This window comes from Camellia sinensis, chromosome 15 (assembly GCF_055761805.1).
Source record: "Camellia sinensis isolate YWXY chromosome 15, ASM5576180v1, whole genome shotgun sequence".
Taxonomy (NCBI): Eukaryota; Viridiplantae; Streptophyta; class Magnoliopsida; order Ericales; family Theaceae; genus Camellia; species Camellia sinensis.
This window is the reverse complement of record NC_138975.1, coordinates 136988619-137005705: the sequence shown is the minus strand read 5'-3', so window position 1 is coordinate 137005705 and position 17087 is coordinate 136988619. Positions and strand designations below refer to the sequence as shown.

Sequence of the window (17087 nt, the reverse complement as noted above, 5' to 3'; positions counted from 1 at the left end):
AATCGCTCGCGTCGAAGACAATGCAGAACCAATCTAGATCAAGCCAAGATCCTTCTCAATACTCACATTAACAAACATGATCTCAATCATTAAGGGCTTAGCATGCCTCTCTTTCTCTCAATTGATCAAATTTTGCAAAACCTGAGGAATTCCTTCCTCTTCGTTTTCATCACAATGTTCAAAAAGGTTTTGAAAAATTCAGGTCAATGTAATGATTTCAAAGCACAGAAAAGACACAATTTTTTAGTCAAATACTGCCATCTTATTTAGAACTTCTGGCACAACTAGCACAAGGCAGAAGCAAACACAAGAGTGTGAAAATCACTGTTGTTCATTCAAATCTGTTGGCATTACTGGCTCTAAGGCAGAAACAGACTCAAAAGAAAGTGAAAAGACAAACACAAAACAAGCAAGTGATGTTCGAGGTAACACCCCCAAAATCACCCGACTCCAACAAAACAGGATTGACTCGGTACAACAAGACAAACCCAACTGACTCAGTAAGAAAAGACTGACTCTGTACAACATAACAAGACTGACCCAATACCAAAGTCAGAAAGTAAAGTAAACAGCATTCGTAAATGCTCAAAATAGTACGTGCCATCCCCACAGCTGGAGTGAACTGAGTGCCATCCGCAAGTGGTTCATCCCCCAATCACATGGTCACATTATCCCCCAAGAGTTTATGGATCAAGTGCTGATAGACTTTGCAGGACCCGGTACGACGATGACCTTGTTGTCAATCAAATTTTGTATCTCGTGGCGAAGACGGACGCAACTGTCAGTGTTATGACCGGTTTGTTGATGGAAAGCACAGTACTTAGCTGGGTCATGCTTTGGAAGGAGAGGATCGGGCAGAGGCCGTTGTTCTAACGGTTTCAGATGTCCTTTCCTGAGTAGGACCCCTAGAGCTTTAGACAAAGGCATATGAAGCGGGGTGAAAACCCTCTTGCCTCGGGGTAGATAGTTCGAAGTTCAGGGGTTTGGATTGGATGTGCCAACAAAGGGGGTGGATGTTTTTGGAGTGATGATGGCCATTCCAACTTTAAAGGATCTTGCAGCTGCGTCACCACTGGTGGTCGCATTCGAACTGCGTGTAAACGCCCTCCTAGGCTGCTCCTTTTCCTGGTTAATAAGGCCCTGCTTCATAACGTCATCAATCTGCACCCCAATCTCGTGTAGGTCCGCAAAGGTGGGAAGGGGTAGGACGATCATCTTTTGCATTAGCCTGGGTTGGAGGTTGCGCACAACCATCCTTATCTGGTCTTTGTCAGAAGGCCTTGTAGTCATCATCGAGGCCTTTGCTCTCCATCTCGTCACAAACTCTGAAAAACCCTCATTTGTCTCTTGGCGAGTGACTTCAAGATCACGAGTTATGACCTCGATCTGTGTGTTGTAAAAGTATTGAGCAACGAAGGCCTCAGCCATCTCTTCCCAGTTCTGTTTCGCAAAGTTCTCCAATTTTGCATACCAGATTGCAGCTATCCCAGACAAGGTTTGGCTGAATAGTGACAGCTTCTGGGCCGTGGTCAAACCCATTGGCCTCAAGACATTAGAAAATAGGTGGAGGTGCACCATTGGGTCTCCAGAGCCATCGAAGCGATCGATGTGTGGCATCTTGAACCGGTCCGGCAAAGTTATGGCCGAATCGGTGTATCCATCCTCTATGTCCAGAACAGATTTCACGCCTTAAGTCTTCTTGAACAGCTTTTCTAGCTTGCTCACTTTTAGCGCTGTGGGGTCCACCTCAAACTCAAAGGGAGAATCCGGTAGATTGGTGGGCGTGGGGGCGGAGCCGGCCCCGTTGGGATGTCCGTATCTTCTTGGACAATTAATGTCTCCTCGAGTATTGGGACTCTTGGTGGGGAAGGAGCTTGGTGTGAAGCGGATGCTCTGGTTTGCTGTTGTAGCCTGGCAATTAACTCTGCCTATTGAACCATGACCTCGGCCTATTGTTTGGCAAATTCTGCTTGACGAGCAGCGTCCTGCTGCATGGTTCTCATACTCTCCTAGAGCTGACGCATCATCTCTTCCATTCTAACTGAAAACTGCTGAACAAGTGTGTATCCCCTTTCTGAGGTGAAAACAAATATCTTAAGCCAACTGCGTATAGGCGAGGTGGATAATGACCGCTGAACTGGGGATTGTTGAATGGATGATCTGTGCCTAATTGGCCTTTTTCTTGCCTTACCACTGGCGAAGGAAACACTGGTTGCTCTGAACTAAATCTCTAACCTGACAAAGTCTATCAGCACGAATCCAATGTACCTGGGGGATATTGGAGCCCTCTGAAGCTATAGTTCCACGACTACCTTGCAAAAGAGAAAACAGATAGCATCTCAGCTTGATTTCACCAGAACAAGTATAAACATAGCTGAACGACTGTGCTCTCTACTGAATTTTGCCCAAAACTCTGCCTGTAAACTGATACCTTCGGGTAAAACTGATCCCCCGAAAATACTGATGCCCTCAGGCCTGATACCCAGACTTGCAAACTGATACATGCATTCCTTGTAGAGGCACACTCCAAAAGCACATAATAAGCATATGAGAATCAAAACACCGCTATGGTGGGATAGGGTTTCCCTGTCCTATTTTGTCAGGAGCTAGGGTTTCACTACGCACACAGCGGTTTCAAACAACCTATAATCGGGTAAGCAACCTGTCCTAGTTTGGAATGGTCACCATAGATTCTGAATATGCACTAGGTCGAATGGTCAAAAGGGGTGCCTTGGTAAAAAAATTGGGGTTTGTGTTCCCATCATGGCAGAGCCCGTAACCGGTCAGCCTTATGGCACGCTTCTCAAAGTGAGCCTTCGGCAAACCGTTCAGGAATATCAGATGGCAAACATGGTGTCCTAGGTGCACCAATGCAAATGCAACGCAAAGAAACATATAAGTGTAATCAAAACAAGATATCATCAGTTCGAGTCAAGTTCTGTAAATCCCCAGCGGAGTTGCCAGAAACTGTAGATGTCCCCGAACGTCCCGGGAGAAATCCCGTTTTGTTCGTTGGGGCTTACTACAGTTTGGACTCAATGTCACGATCCTGTATCGAATCTCGCAGAGTACAATGCAAGACTGATGAATCATCAAAGAGTCCAAATCTGGCAAATCGTTTTGAAAAACTGATTTTTAGAAAGAAGTACCAAACATGTACTGCTTTGCCAGATACAGAGTCGCCACCTAAATATTTTATTTTGGGGGAATTTAGGAAACCCTGACTCGTGCCTAAGGCCACGTGTCCGTCATCACCAAAGTTACCTCGGCTTGGGAACTTGGGTACGATTGGAGAAGGTCACTTCGTGAGCACCCCCACTCGCCCGATCAAAGATCGGCCTCTACTAACCATGATATCGAGTTTTGAAAACATTATGTGCTCTTATTCCGATTATTAGCCTAGAATTACTATGTGATGCACACAACATACAAGTATAGACTGGATCGTTTGAGTTGGAACAAAACATTTCATGTTTGTTTATTTGAAAGATGGTTTGATGGTGCTACTCGCAAGTAGGCTAAGACGTGGATTTGCCACCCTCAAGTGGGCATAAGAAAACATGATTTTGTCATTCTCAAGTGGGCTTAAAAATCTCAATTGGTGAATTGTTCCAATTCAAATAACCCAACCTTCACCCACAGGCATTCAAGCAGTTATATCACATAAGCAAATAGCCTCATGGTAAGCATGCTATCATGGCAGTCACTCACACGCATGCAAGGATGCTAAAGCATAAATACTTACCGAGTACTCCAAGTCAAAGAAAGAAGCAAATTAGAAATCATGCATGAATCCTAACTATGTTGAAATGCCTAATGCAACACATGCAAAAATGCAACTAAGATAGGCTCGGCTATTCTAAAATGGCATATGAAATGCAACAACTGATACACGTATTCAACTCGGAATTGAAATACACTGCAGTTAGTATGATGCGCTGAGCCCGGTGTATGCAAGACAAATAAATGGATGCAAACATGCGAGCATAAGTATGCTAATTGAAACGTGCCCTAAACTAACCATCATAAGCTGGTAAATAAAAGGGAGAAAGACGTAGGGTTGGAAGGCATGCATCGCACACACACGTACACTTATTACAACATTGCCCTCATCGAAGGGTCCGAATAAATAGTATAGAATAAACTAGCTAATCTAAGCTAATTAAACTAATTATTACACAACAATAATTAATTAACGAATTAACTAAGTAAGGAAACTAGCATGCAAATTAAACAAAATGGACTGCCTCAGCTCTGTTCCGAATGATAGGGATGCATGCATGCTCAAGTCGCCTTTTCGGGAAATCCATCGCGATGCCCCGATTTGCCACTGTTTACAACTGGTCCCAGAACACTGTACAAAGCTCCAGAAGGCTGCTGACCAGTTTTTTGCTACGGGTTTGGCAAAGTATTTTCAACATATGTGTGCATGACCACTCTTCCCATCATTGCACAAGCTCCAGGGAGTGTAGTCCTCGATCCTCGTGCCATCAATCACGCATCTCGATGCATGATGGCCGAGGAGTCGGATTTCACGACTCAATGGGACATGAATGCACATATAAACAACTAAAACCAACAACTCCATCATGGATGGTCAATAGTGTCGGTGACCGGGAATCGAGGCATGTTTGATTACTTGGAGTATGAAACATTCCTTGTTTCCTGTGTTTGGACTAAACCCTACTCCAAACACAATGCAACAAATAGAATGGCATGGCATGTACAAAATGCAACTCTAGTATGCAATCCTAAATGTAATGCGACTAAGTGATGTAAACATGCAAATGATGACATTCAAGCATGCAAATGGCATACACAATGTTATGAACTAATCAATGGCATACTCAATGCACATGGATTATATGGCATGCATACACAATGCACAAACATACGCGATGTTATGAACGAGGCATACTCAATGCAATGATCGAACATGCAACAACATGGATTATATGGCATACACAATGCAAGATGGACTTAAACCAAGATGGATGGGCCTCGGCCACACCCAAATCAGTGGCCAAACATGATGAAAACGAAGCAACAACACACATGCAAACATGCACAAATGCAAGGGACCAAACCTAAGGCACAAAGTGCAACTCCACCAAAGCATGGTAAGCATGAAATATGGCATACAATCACATATTTTCCAGCTCTGAAATGACATGCAAGATGGTCCCAAATCATGCAAACACCTCACACAATGCATGTTAGATGACCCAGATATCGAAACTAGTGAAGTGGATTACACTCTAGGCATGCAAAGCAATACTCAAATGGCCAAACCAGACACAAACAGTCCCTATGCAGACCAAAACAGTAGCAAATATGGACTAGGCTCGCAAAGCATGGAAATGAAGCTCATGCAATGATCCAAAAATGAGGTATTCATGGATAACTCTCAAACACATTTAAAGAGTGAAAAATATGAGAATGTGGCATACATGTAAGCTCTGAAATATGATTCACAATGATGCCAAAACATGGAAACACCTCAAAATACGCATGCAATAGGCAAGGGTATTGAACTACAACCATGTATAGAAAATATCATTCGACCATGAGGCCCAAAAAAAGAGCTAAGATAGTCTAAAACATGCACAAAATCAATTTAAGGCATGGCCAAAAAGTGCTAGAATCAAAGGCCAAAATAGCATGCAATGTAAGCTAGTAAAGAGGATTTGCACTACAAGCATGTGAGCCAATCAAGAGGCCACTAAACCAGAAAAATTCAGAGGTATGACATGCCAAATAAAGCCCAAAAACCCACTGAAACATGATTAATGCATGCAAGAATGAGATGCTCCTTTGATATGCTATGAAGAGGGTTATTCTACACATGCAAGATGGACATCCAATATGGAAAAACGAGCTGTGGAAAGAGCCTATGCAGGTCCTAAAACTCATCAAAAATAGCCTGAAACATGGCTTGGAAGCATGCAAATAAGGGCTCCTTTGTAAGGCCAAAAATGCTAGAAAATAAAACAAGGAGAGACAGGATCACCCCTCTCTGATTTTGGCACTCAAAATAGCATGCTAGCCACTAAAAATCCACTGGATTTCAGTGGCTAAAAGGCCAAACAAAGGCCAACACAAATGCTCCAAGGCACGGCTCAAAAAAGGTAAAATGAAGCATGCAAGGGGGTAGATGACCCCCAACAGAAAAATGATCTTAAACAAACATGTTAAGGGTCTCAAAATAAGATTTTTTTTAGTTTACACCAAAGATCAAATATGCTTTCAAGTATAGCTAAAAGATGAAGCAAAATAAAGGCTTAAAAGGGAGAAAGTGTGTTACCCTCGTAACACAAAAGGACCAGCAACCTCTCCAGCCCAAAACCAATTCTTCGAGACCTCTCAAGACCCTCCAAGAACCTTAAAACAATGGTGGAGGTGTGTGGCTAAGAGGTGTGGTGTAATAGGTCAAGAATACGACTCTTTTGAACCCAAAATATAGAGAGATAGATAGAGATATATTGTATACCTTCCAAGAGCTTCTGAACCTGGTTCAAGGAGGGGGAGGCCCTCTCTTATAGCCAAAAGGGACCAAATCTTCTCAAAGAAGCTAAAAACCAAGGTTGAAGATCCTCCATACACATGTATGGAGGATCCATTCTGTGCCTTCCAACTGGTACAGCTGGCAACAACTCACACAGACAAAGCTGAGGGAGGCAGGCCGACCAGTTCAGGTGGTCGATCGACCACTTCCCCTGGTCAGCCGACCAGTTCAAAAGGTTCAAGTCCAAAAAGTTGGTCGGCCAACCCATTTGGTGGTCTCCCAATTGAATGGAAGCTTGTGGTATGGTGGGAGACCAGCAAATGTGGCTCAAAAACCAAGGAGACCAACTTCCTGACAAGAAAACTGGCTGGCCAGAGAAAAGTGGTCTACAAGGAGAAAAGGTGGTCTCCCACCCTTGTACCACCTCCCAAACAATGAAAACAAGGTCCATGCCAAAAATGAACCAAGACGGATGCAAAACGAGGGTTTGGGGGTCAAAACGCACAGCCGGGTGCTCCGAAAACAGGCTGCTAAGCATCAAAAGTGGCATGTGACCACGAAGGTGGTCTCCCGGGCCACAGTGTCCCTCTCGAGAGAGAAAACAAGGTGTGTGCCAAAAACCGTGCCAAACGGAGAAAGTTAAGCGATCCCGAACCAAGGCGCGCGGCCGACGGCTCTGAAAATTAGAAACTGGTCTCCAAATGGGAAAAATGGCCTACGACCACGAAAAGTAGCTTACGGCCACTGAGAGATGGTCTACGAGACCTCTCCCTCCCTTTTGGAAAGAGAAAACAGAACCTAGTTCGTAAATCGAGGCAAAGCACAAAAGAGTCCCGAAGTTCGGAGGCAAGGCTCTCAGTCGAGACTCCGTAACCTCAGAACGAGCACAACATGCACAATCACCGAGCGCTTAATCGATGACATCTGAGTCTTAAGGTCAGTCAAAAATGGGGTGTCTATAGTGTGAAAGTAGTGCGACAACTTCCTTGAGGCCATCATCAAGGCTAAGGCCAGTTTTTCCAATGGTAAGTACCTGGTTTCTGCGCCCAGCAATGTCTTGCTGACATAAAAGATGGGCAGATATTGGATTCCTTCTGCTCGGACCAATACTGCGCTAATTGCGTGCTGTGAGACTGCCAGGTACAAAAATAGTTTTTCTCCAGGTATTGGGGTCACTAGCAGCGATGGAGAAGACATGTATTCTTTCAAACTTTCTAGGGCACGGTCGCATTCTTCATTCCACTCAAACTTGGCCTTTAATGCTTGAAAAAAATGGTCGACATCCATCTAACGACCGACTTATGAACCGGTTTGGCGCGGCTGCCATACCGGTGAGATGTTGTACTTCTTTTACTGAGTTGGGCCTCTCTAGATCCTGAATTGTTTTGATCTGAGAAGGGTCTACCTCTATACCTCGGTTGGTCACCAAGAAGCCTAGGAATTTGCCTGATCCTACGCCAAACGCACACTTAGATACATTAAGGCGCAATTTGTGCTTCTTTAGGATCTGAAACATCTCACCTAGGTCCCTGAGATGGTCATTCTTATCCTTACTTTTGACTACCATATCATCGATGTAAGCCTCCATTGTTCTGCTTAACAATGGTTTGAACATCTTGGTGATCATCCGCTGGAATGTTGCCCCTGTGTTTTTTAGGCCAAAGGGCATGACCTTGTAGCAATACAATCCTCTTGGCGTTGTAAAGGATGTGATCTCCTGGTCTGGTTCATACATAGCGATCTAATGGTAACCTCTGTACGCATCAAGAAAGCTAAGTCGATTGTGTCCTGCCGTTAGATCTACCAGTTGGTCTATCCGTGGCAGGGGAAAGGTGTCTTTTGGGCATGCCTTGTTGACTGTTTTGTAGTCCACGCAGACATGCCATTTTCCATTCTTCTTTGGCACCACTACTGTATTGGATATCCACTTGGGATAGTGCACTTCTCTGATAGCTCCTGCTTCTAGAAGGTTTCCCACTTCTTCTGCCACTATCTCGGCGTGGTGGTGTGCTGATCTGCGAGTGTGCTGTATGATTGGTCTTGCAGTTGGGTGGACATTCAATTGGTGACAGATGAAGTTTGGGTCAATGCCAGGTATGTCATATGGTGTCTAGGCAAACAGTTCGATGTTAGAGGTCAAAAATTCCATGACCTCTATTCTCTCGATGCTGGACATAGATGAGCTAAGCAAAAAGAACTTTTCTGGGTCTTTCTCATCTATTCTTACTTGTACCAAGTCTGCCACTGCCTTCTGTTCAGCGACTTTGCCAACATCCGCAAACAATTCATTGCTCTCAGGTTCTTCCACCATCTGAACAAACCCTTTGGCAGCTCAGCTACCATTTACCGTGACGAAAGTACTACTTGGACATAATTTGGTCTCCAAAGACCTCTTCAATTACTCTGGCTTCATTGGGGAACCGCATTACTTGATGATAGGTTGACGCTGTCGATCGCACGGCATACAGCCATGTCCTCCCTAAGATTATGTTGTAAGTGGAAGGGACTTTCGATACCCAGAATTCCACTTGTTTCGTCATGCTTCCTGCTCTGACTGGGAGGATAATCTTGCCGACTGGCCACTCTGGCATTGAGTTGAATCCGATCAGGGTGCCAAGTCTTTGTCCTCCAGTTTCAGTTGTTTAAAGGTTTCGTAATACATTATCTCACATGAGCTCCCTTGGTCAATCAAGATTCGCTTGACATCGTAATCCTTGATACAGAGAGTGACGACCAGTGCATCATTGTGAGGGCAATATATCCTTGCCAAGTCTCTGTTTGAAAAAGACATGACGTTCGTGGCCTTTGTTCTCCCCTTTTTAATGGTAGGTTGCGCACTTAATACCTCCCTTAAGTGCTCAGCCTTCTTGATCATTCCCCTGAGCTCACATACTCGATCAGGTTCGAATACCCCATGTATTACGTTTATCACACCTTGAGGTAGGGCGTCGATCGGCATTTCGTTTGGGTGATCGTGGTTCTGGGGGCTGACTGCGTCCCTCCCTCAATGTACTAGTCCAGATGGCCAGCTGCCACTAACTCTTCCAGATACTGTCTCAACGGCGTGCAATTCTCAATGCGGTGCCCTTTTTCCTTATGGATGGTACACCGGGATCTTTCGTCACAGTCCTTTTGTGCCTCTCTCAATTTAGCTGGCCATCCGACAAAAGGTTCATCGCGTATCTCACTGAGAATCCGATAGATCAGTTTTTTGAACACCGTGGTAATGGCAGTGTGGACTCTCAACCATCTTTTATCGTGGTCCTCCCCGTTGTCCCGCCTGCCTCGCCCGTTTCTGCTTGGACGTTCCACTGCGTTTACTTTTGCCGAAGTCTTTTTATCTGGTGTTGCGGTTGTTCCAGACTTTGTTTTAGCACGGGTGCCATCCTCCTCCACTCGAATGTGTTGGTGTACCCTCTCCATTAGGGCCATTGTGAGGGGGGGCGTCATGGTAATTAAGTCCCTCAGCCTGTTTCCGACTGGAAGACCTCTTTTGTATTGCGCAATGGCGAGATTTGTGGGGCAATCTCCTATCTGGTTGAAGGTCTCCCAATAACAACTGTTGTAGAATCTCAATGTCTCCTTGTCTCCCATGTCAATGGAGAGTAGCCGATCGATCTCTACTGGCGTCTTGGTATTCGTTCTGAACCTTGTCACGAACGACTCTGCTAATTGCGCCCAGGAGGCTATGCTGCCTTCTGGTAGCCTTTCGAACCAGGTTAAACCTAGGTCGCCTAGGCTAGATCAGAATAGGATGCACATGAAAGCCACGTTCTGCCGGTATACTGCCATGACTTGGCGAAAGTGGCTTAGGTGCATGTAAGGGTCTGTCTTTCCCTCATAAGTCGTAAATTTAGGCTGGATGAAGCCTGAAGGTAAAGGTGCGTTCTCAATCGCCGGAACGAACGGCGAGCTATGTAACCTTGCCAATGCTTTATCTGTTGGTTCGTAGGCAAGGTGCGGTATTGGCATTCCTACCTCGATGCTTCCATGCGTCCGAGGAGCCAACCGCTGAAGGGCTGAAACTCTGTGTGGGTCGCGTGCCCTGGCATCTTCCTTCCGTTGTGCCCTTTCTTCAAGCACAGTCCGTATGTCGGACGATCTAGGTAACTCCGTTTGCCTGGATGATGTCTGGTGCGTATGTGAGGGCTAACAGGTGCTTCCCTCAGTGTAAGACCTCAATGATCTCATTCTCTCAGACCTGGAGTAACGAGTTCTGGAAGTCTTTGATTGAGTGTCGCCTGTTCTGAGGCTGCTACTCTCTGTTTGCGATGGCATGGTATGCCTACCACGATCTTCTAAGTGGCAAGGACGCGTATTGCTTTTGCGCCCCTCTCCTGTCGCCACCACTTTCCCTTTTATCTGGCGCTTCATCAATTCCATGTCCGCCGCCATCTTCCTGATTAACTCATCCTGCTCCTTTACCCGATCCTCCAAAACTTGAGGGTCGATCCTCCGTCTCTGCCTATCGGGACTTGATGAGCGACGGGGGCTGTTACCCCGCCTCCCCCTTGTATCCCTCCGGGGATTCTGTCGCTGGGGCTCTAGATCTGCCATGGAAGGGATGGAAGGCAAACCTTCGGGCCTCCCACCTCCCTCTGTGGTTTTTTCATCAATGGTGGACTGCAGCAAATCTTCATTGTGCGCCATTACGTCTAATCTAGCGAGGAAAACTTTGATCAAGAGATTTTGTTCTTTCTGTGATTCCTACAGACGGCGCCAATTGTACGAGCAAGAAATAATCTTCTCGTATAATCCTGTTGATCAAGTCTGCGCTCCTCCAAACGTTGTCGCTTTACTCCCTGAAAACACAAATGTGAGCTAGCTGGCGGGTGTGTGCCGAATACCTCTCCAATGCCTAAGTCAGCAAAATAGACAAATAGACAAAAGCTCTGTGCATTCGAGAATCAAAGTTGTGTTACCTCTCCATAGGTGATGTTGTGAGCTTTTATAGGTTCCGTGTGGCACAATCCTAGTAGGACTCTTATTTCTCTATGAAGAGTCATCTTAGGAATTACTCTCCTAAAAGAGAATGCTTATCCTTCAACACCCCCCTCACTGCTTAAACCAAGTGAGATGGTCCTAGCTCGGTGGTATGTCCAAACGACCGAGCTAGTATTGCCATGGCCCAATGACAATGTAACCAAGCTAACAATACTCATGTTACATTTATCCCGGCGCTTTATGTGTAACATGTACCTCGGCTTCACCTGTAGACCGTGCTAGCCATAGCGTACTTGGACCGACCTACTCAATAGCAAGGTCCTGAGTAGAAGCCAAAAATACCTCGGCTCAAGATGGTTTGACTGAGCTAACTGTCACCGCGCCGACCGTGGTGACCGAGCTAACCACCAAACTCTTTCAGACCGGGCTATCTGCAAGGCTCCTCTGGACTGAACTAATTACAAGGCCCTTTTACTGTGGCCCACAGAATGACCCATTACCCATCTCGGCCCAATTTACATATAAATTACCCTCTCATATGTGGTTGTCGAAATTAACTCTATATTCCCGTGTTTTTTTATTCTAATATGTGAAGGTAGTTTTAATTACATAATATAATGAGAATCTTGATTCTGGAGATCTGAGAAATTTTTAATTTTATCTTGCACCTAAAAACACATTGAAATAGAAAAATTTAAGAAAAAATAATATGATGCTCAAAGTGGGAAATGTAAGATAATAGTAAAGTAGGATGAGTGGGCAAAAGAACAGAAAAACTCTGGTAGTGGAAGAAAGATTACAAAAAATCTTTGGGGCAGTTTTTATTTTCTTTGTTTCTTACTGTAAAAAAAAAAACAATTTGAAGGGAGTTTATAAGGGGAAATTATAGAAGGTTTTCAGAGTACTATATGTTCATACTTTTTAATTAATCGTTAATTAATATATTCTTTCATATTTTTTAATCACTCAACATAATATCTCACTTATCCATATTCTCCACTAATCACAATACTATAGAATAATACGTGTCTATATTCCGGAATTAATGAATAATTATCCATTGGTAAGACCCCTTTAGTGGGGGTGATTAATCGGTAATTTCAAAATATGGTCATGTGGTGTCTTTAGTAATAGATTATTATGATTAAAAAATTAATAAATTAATAAATTACTAAAAAAAAAGAAGCAATATTCATATGACATCATGTAAATATTATGTAGAATATTTGATAATTTATTTAGAGTTTCTAACATTTTTATTCAAAAATTAAAAATTCAAAAATTATACAAAAGGTTAAAAATTACTTCTCATAATCTCTAATTTTTTTTTAAATGTTTTTTCGTATGAAGGTTAGTCACTCTCAACTATTTTATTTTTTTCATCTCATATTTTAACCAAAAAATCTTTATAAAAAAAAAAAAAAAAAGTCATTTTCCAAACCAATCTTAAAGTCAATCTATAATATTGGGTAGGAAACCTCCTTTCTAGTTCTATTTATGAATTTTCTTTTTCTTTTTTTTCTTTTTTTTTCTCTATAGGTGAGGTGATATGTTTCAATCCAATAATCAAGTAAAGCAATTAGTTATATCAATACTATATATTTGAGAAAAAAAATACTATAACAAATTAAAATATATAAATTAAATTTATATTAAACACAACTTACACTATTTTAAATTTGTATTTTTGGCATAAACTAATCTCCAGTTGAGTAAGCCCACATAGTCAATATAATTCGGGTAGTTCATTTTTTTTTTTACCTCCAATCTTTAAATGTGTAAATTATTCATTAAAAAAATAAAATTAATGAGATAATTATAATTAAATAATTTTAGCATATTTGTTTTAAAACAATTATAATAAATATAATTTTAGAAATATATTATATATATTTTTAATTAAATATATTAAAATAATGAGATTCAATATTAGAAAAAATTATTTATAAGTCCTATTTGGAAGACGTATTTAATGTGAAATTCTATGAATATTTTTTTAGAGTTTGAAATCATATTTAAATAGGAATGTGTTCCATAAGATCCTATGAATTGTAAATTAATGATATTAGTGTACTATTATACCACTAATTTGTTTTTATATTGTGCCTTATCTTTTTATTCATCATATCACGTTTAGGAAAGCTTTTAAGAAAGACAAGTCTATAGGTAATGACCATGCGAGTTTTTTTCGACTTGATTGCTTGATTCTATTACATTTTCAAAATGTTACTTAAATGGATGTGAATATAGTGGATGATATGATGAAGTTTGAGGGTTTTTTGTTGATTCTTTCGACAAATTCTGACTCTAGTCAATTGAGGGAAGAGGCATTTTTTTACTTTTTTATTAAAGTGTGGATTGTTCATCTTTAATAGGGTATTGACAATCTATTACACTCATTGATAGACACATTTTTACCAATGTTCTGATTGAATGTGTGTATTTGACATAATGATAGTTGATCCGTTTTGATATGTTCGATGTGTGGGGTGGTGTGTATAGGTTCAAGGGTTGGGTTGGGAGTATTTGGTTTTGGTTGTTTATTGAATGTCGAATGTGAACCATGTTGTAAGATGTCAATTGTACATTGGGACTTGAATAATCGTGTTACAATGCATGTTACATTTAGTGTGTAACGTTAATCTACATACACCATGTAGTAAATGACATTTATGTGTTTGTTCGGTTGTATATGTGTTTAAATGTGTATCGTATCTTTGTTGTAATCAGTGTTTATATACATGTCATAGTACGTTGCACAAAATTATTGGGGATTTGGGTTTGTAATTAAATGTGGATTGAATCACATCAATCGATGTTGAAGTTACGCTAGGTTGGGGGGTGATGATGATTCAATACATGGGTTGGGTTGGGATATGATGTTACATGTTACATTTAGGAGGTTATATTATTCATAATTCAACGGTGGAGTATTGGAATATCACGTTGGATTTGGGATGAGAAGCTTTTGGGAATGTCACGGTGGGTTAGAGATGTTACATGTTACATTTATGTTGTGTTTGGGATGAGAAGTATATGAGAATGTCACGTTGGATTTGAAAATGTCAAATTGGGTTTGGGATGTTACATGTTACATTTATGTTTTGAATTTCAAATTTCCAACTATATAGATATGATCATAATTTATGGTAACATTGAATTTCCCATATATGGTATTGCCATTAATCAAGTTATTTTGAATTTCAAAAACATATGAGAATGTCACGTTGAGTTTGGAAATGTCACGCTGGGTTTGGAATATTACATGTTACATTTACGTTTTGAATTTCATATTTTCAACCATATAGATATGATCACAATCTATGGTAACATTTGATTTCCCATATATGGTATTGCCATTAATCATGTTATTTTAAATTTCAAATTTCTAATTATATAGATATGATTACAATCTATGGTAACATTGGATTTTCTATATATGGTATTGCTATTTATTTGGTTATTTTAAATTTTAAATTTCTAACCATATAGATATGATCACAATTTATCTATAAACCCCATTTACCTTTCTTTCATTGTTAAAAGGACTAAGAAAAAAATTACACTTTCTAAACCCCCTCATAATTATAATGTCTTGCATAAAGGACAAAAATTATTATTTAAATATTTTATCAGACTATTATACCCTCAACTAAATCTTCACACCTTCTCCACCCACTCTCTCTCCACCTTCTTCGACTCTTTCCTTCCCCTTTAAACACAACTTCTCTTCATAGCCATGTCAGAGGCCACCCGTCGATCTCACTCCTTCCATCGTCGCCACCCGTCGGGATCTCCATCCGTTGCCGCGGTGTTATTCCTCTCAGCTCCTCTGCCACACCACTGTCGTCACCGCCGCCACCTTCAAACATTGCGGTTGTTCTCTCTCTTTCTCTCTCTCACTCTCTCTCTCTCCTCCATCTCTCTTCCTATCGTCGTTTGTAGCTACGATGACGTTAATGGCGTCATTGTGAGCTTTAATCGACTGTAGACATTGACGATCATTGAAGGGTTAGGGTTTTGAACTCCCTCACGACGTCGATAAGAGATATAGAGATAAGAAAAGCCAATTGTAGCTCCTTATCCGCCTCTTTCTTAGATCTCTCTATTTTCTATTTTATCTTTCCTCACCTCTCTCTCAAAGGCCAGAAAGCAATTTGGGTTGTAGATGTCGCCTTGTTGTTTCCAATTAGCTTTTTATTTTATTTTATTTTATTTGTTAATAGATCTAAGAGTAAAATTTGACTCTGGTTCATTCATTTAGTATGTATTTTATTTGTTGTAATAGTAAAATTTTACTCTAGTTAAAAACATGTTGATTTGCTTAACAGTATAAAATTTTATTTTGAATCATAGTAAACTTTACTCTGATTTAAAGTAAAATTGTACTTTCAGAATAAATTCAAAGTAGTACTGCTGAAGCTAACATTACTGCTCCCAATATGCTTAGTTGGAAAGATATTACTTTACCTGATGAATGGATTACAAATAATGAAAATTGTAATCTCAATCCACACACACATCAGGATGACCTCAAATAAATTCAACAATTCACCGATGGATCTGTTCATATTAAATTTAATCATACCCAAAGTTAATCTTCTTGCCCTAGTACCTCTAGTATCCCCACTACTGACGTTGATGATGATGAAATATTTAATACACCTTTGTTTCGAAAAAACAGTCAAATTAATATGAGGTACAACTTCAAAATCAGTTTGAGTAGGTGAATTGTGAGATTCAGTATCTTCTTCATAGATAGGTTTACTAATTTGAGCAGTGGAGGAATTATCTATAGCTTTTAATTTACTATGCATATTAGAAGATAAGAATCAATAAGTGGAATAATATTCACACAAAATACTTTAAATTAAAATAGTTTAATAACTTACAATTGTTTACTGGAAGTAACTGGGAAGAGTTGTTTCAAAATACATTTAATGAAAATTACAAATTTAAATATCAGCGAAAGGTGTTGGTTCTCACTCAGAGTATCCAATTTTTCTAACTCTCCTTTACAATTGATCAAACTGACTAATTTATAAGCAAGAAAACGACTGTGAAGCTTGTGACTGGAAAGGAGCATGATGAGGCACATGGGTGCTGTCTACTACTTTCGGCTAATTGACTATAGTTGATAGCTGTTGTTGACTATTGTTGCTATTGTTGAGCAGGTTGATTGATGAATAGTGAATAGTGAACAGTAAAGTTGACTTTTTACTATTCATTACTTTTGGTGGCATGTGACTGATGGAAATCAATATATATAAAAAATAGCAGCTTTTCTCAAAAACTGAGTATAGAGTGAAGCTATAATGCATATATATCGAATCCAATGTTGACTGGTTGATCAGAGTTGACTAGTAGCTATGCATATGGGTCTTGGGCATATTGGAAATGGGCTGCATATGGATCATAGCTGGTTGATTGAGCAGTTGAATTGGATGAGCGGGATGAACTGGACTTTTGGGCTGGTGCAGGAGACTCATCATCAGAGGGTTCATCTTTTAATTGGGCCTGGGCCTAATTCATCAGGAGACGGACCATTTGAAGTAGTTGATCACTAGATGATCCAGGTTTAACTTTGGACTTTGACTGGGCTGACTTGGATTTATCAGGTTTGAGCTTTGACTGGGCT

The 17087-nt window shown here is 41.0% G+C and overlaps 1 pseudogene; it reads left to right on the top strand.

Annotated features, from left to right (window-relative positions):
- LOC114294500 (PR5-like receptor kinase pseudogene) overlaps window positions 1-16639 on the top strand; it is a 41940-nt pseudogene extending 25301 nt beyond the window's left edge.
- Window positions 16640-17087: the final 448 nt, after the last annotated feature.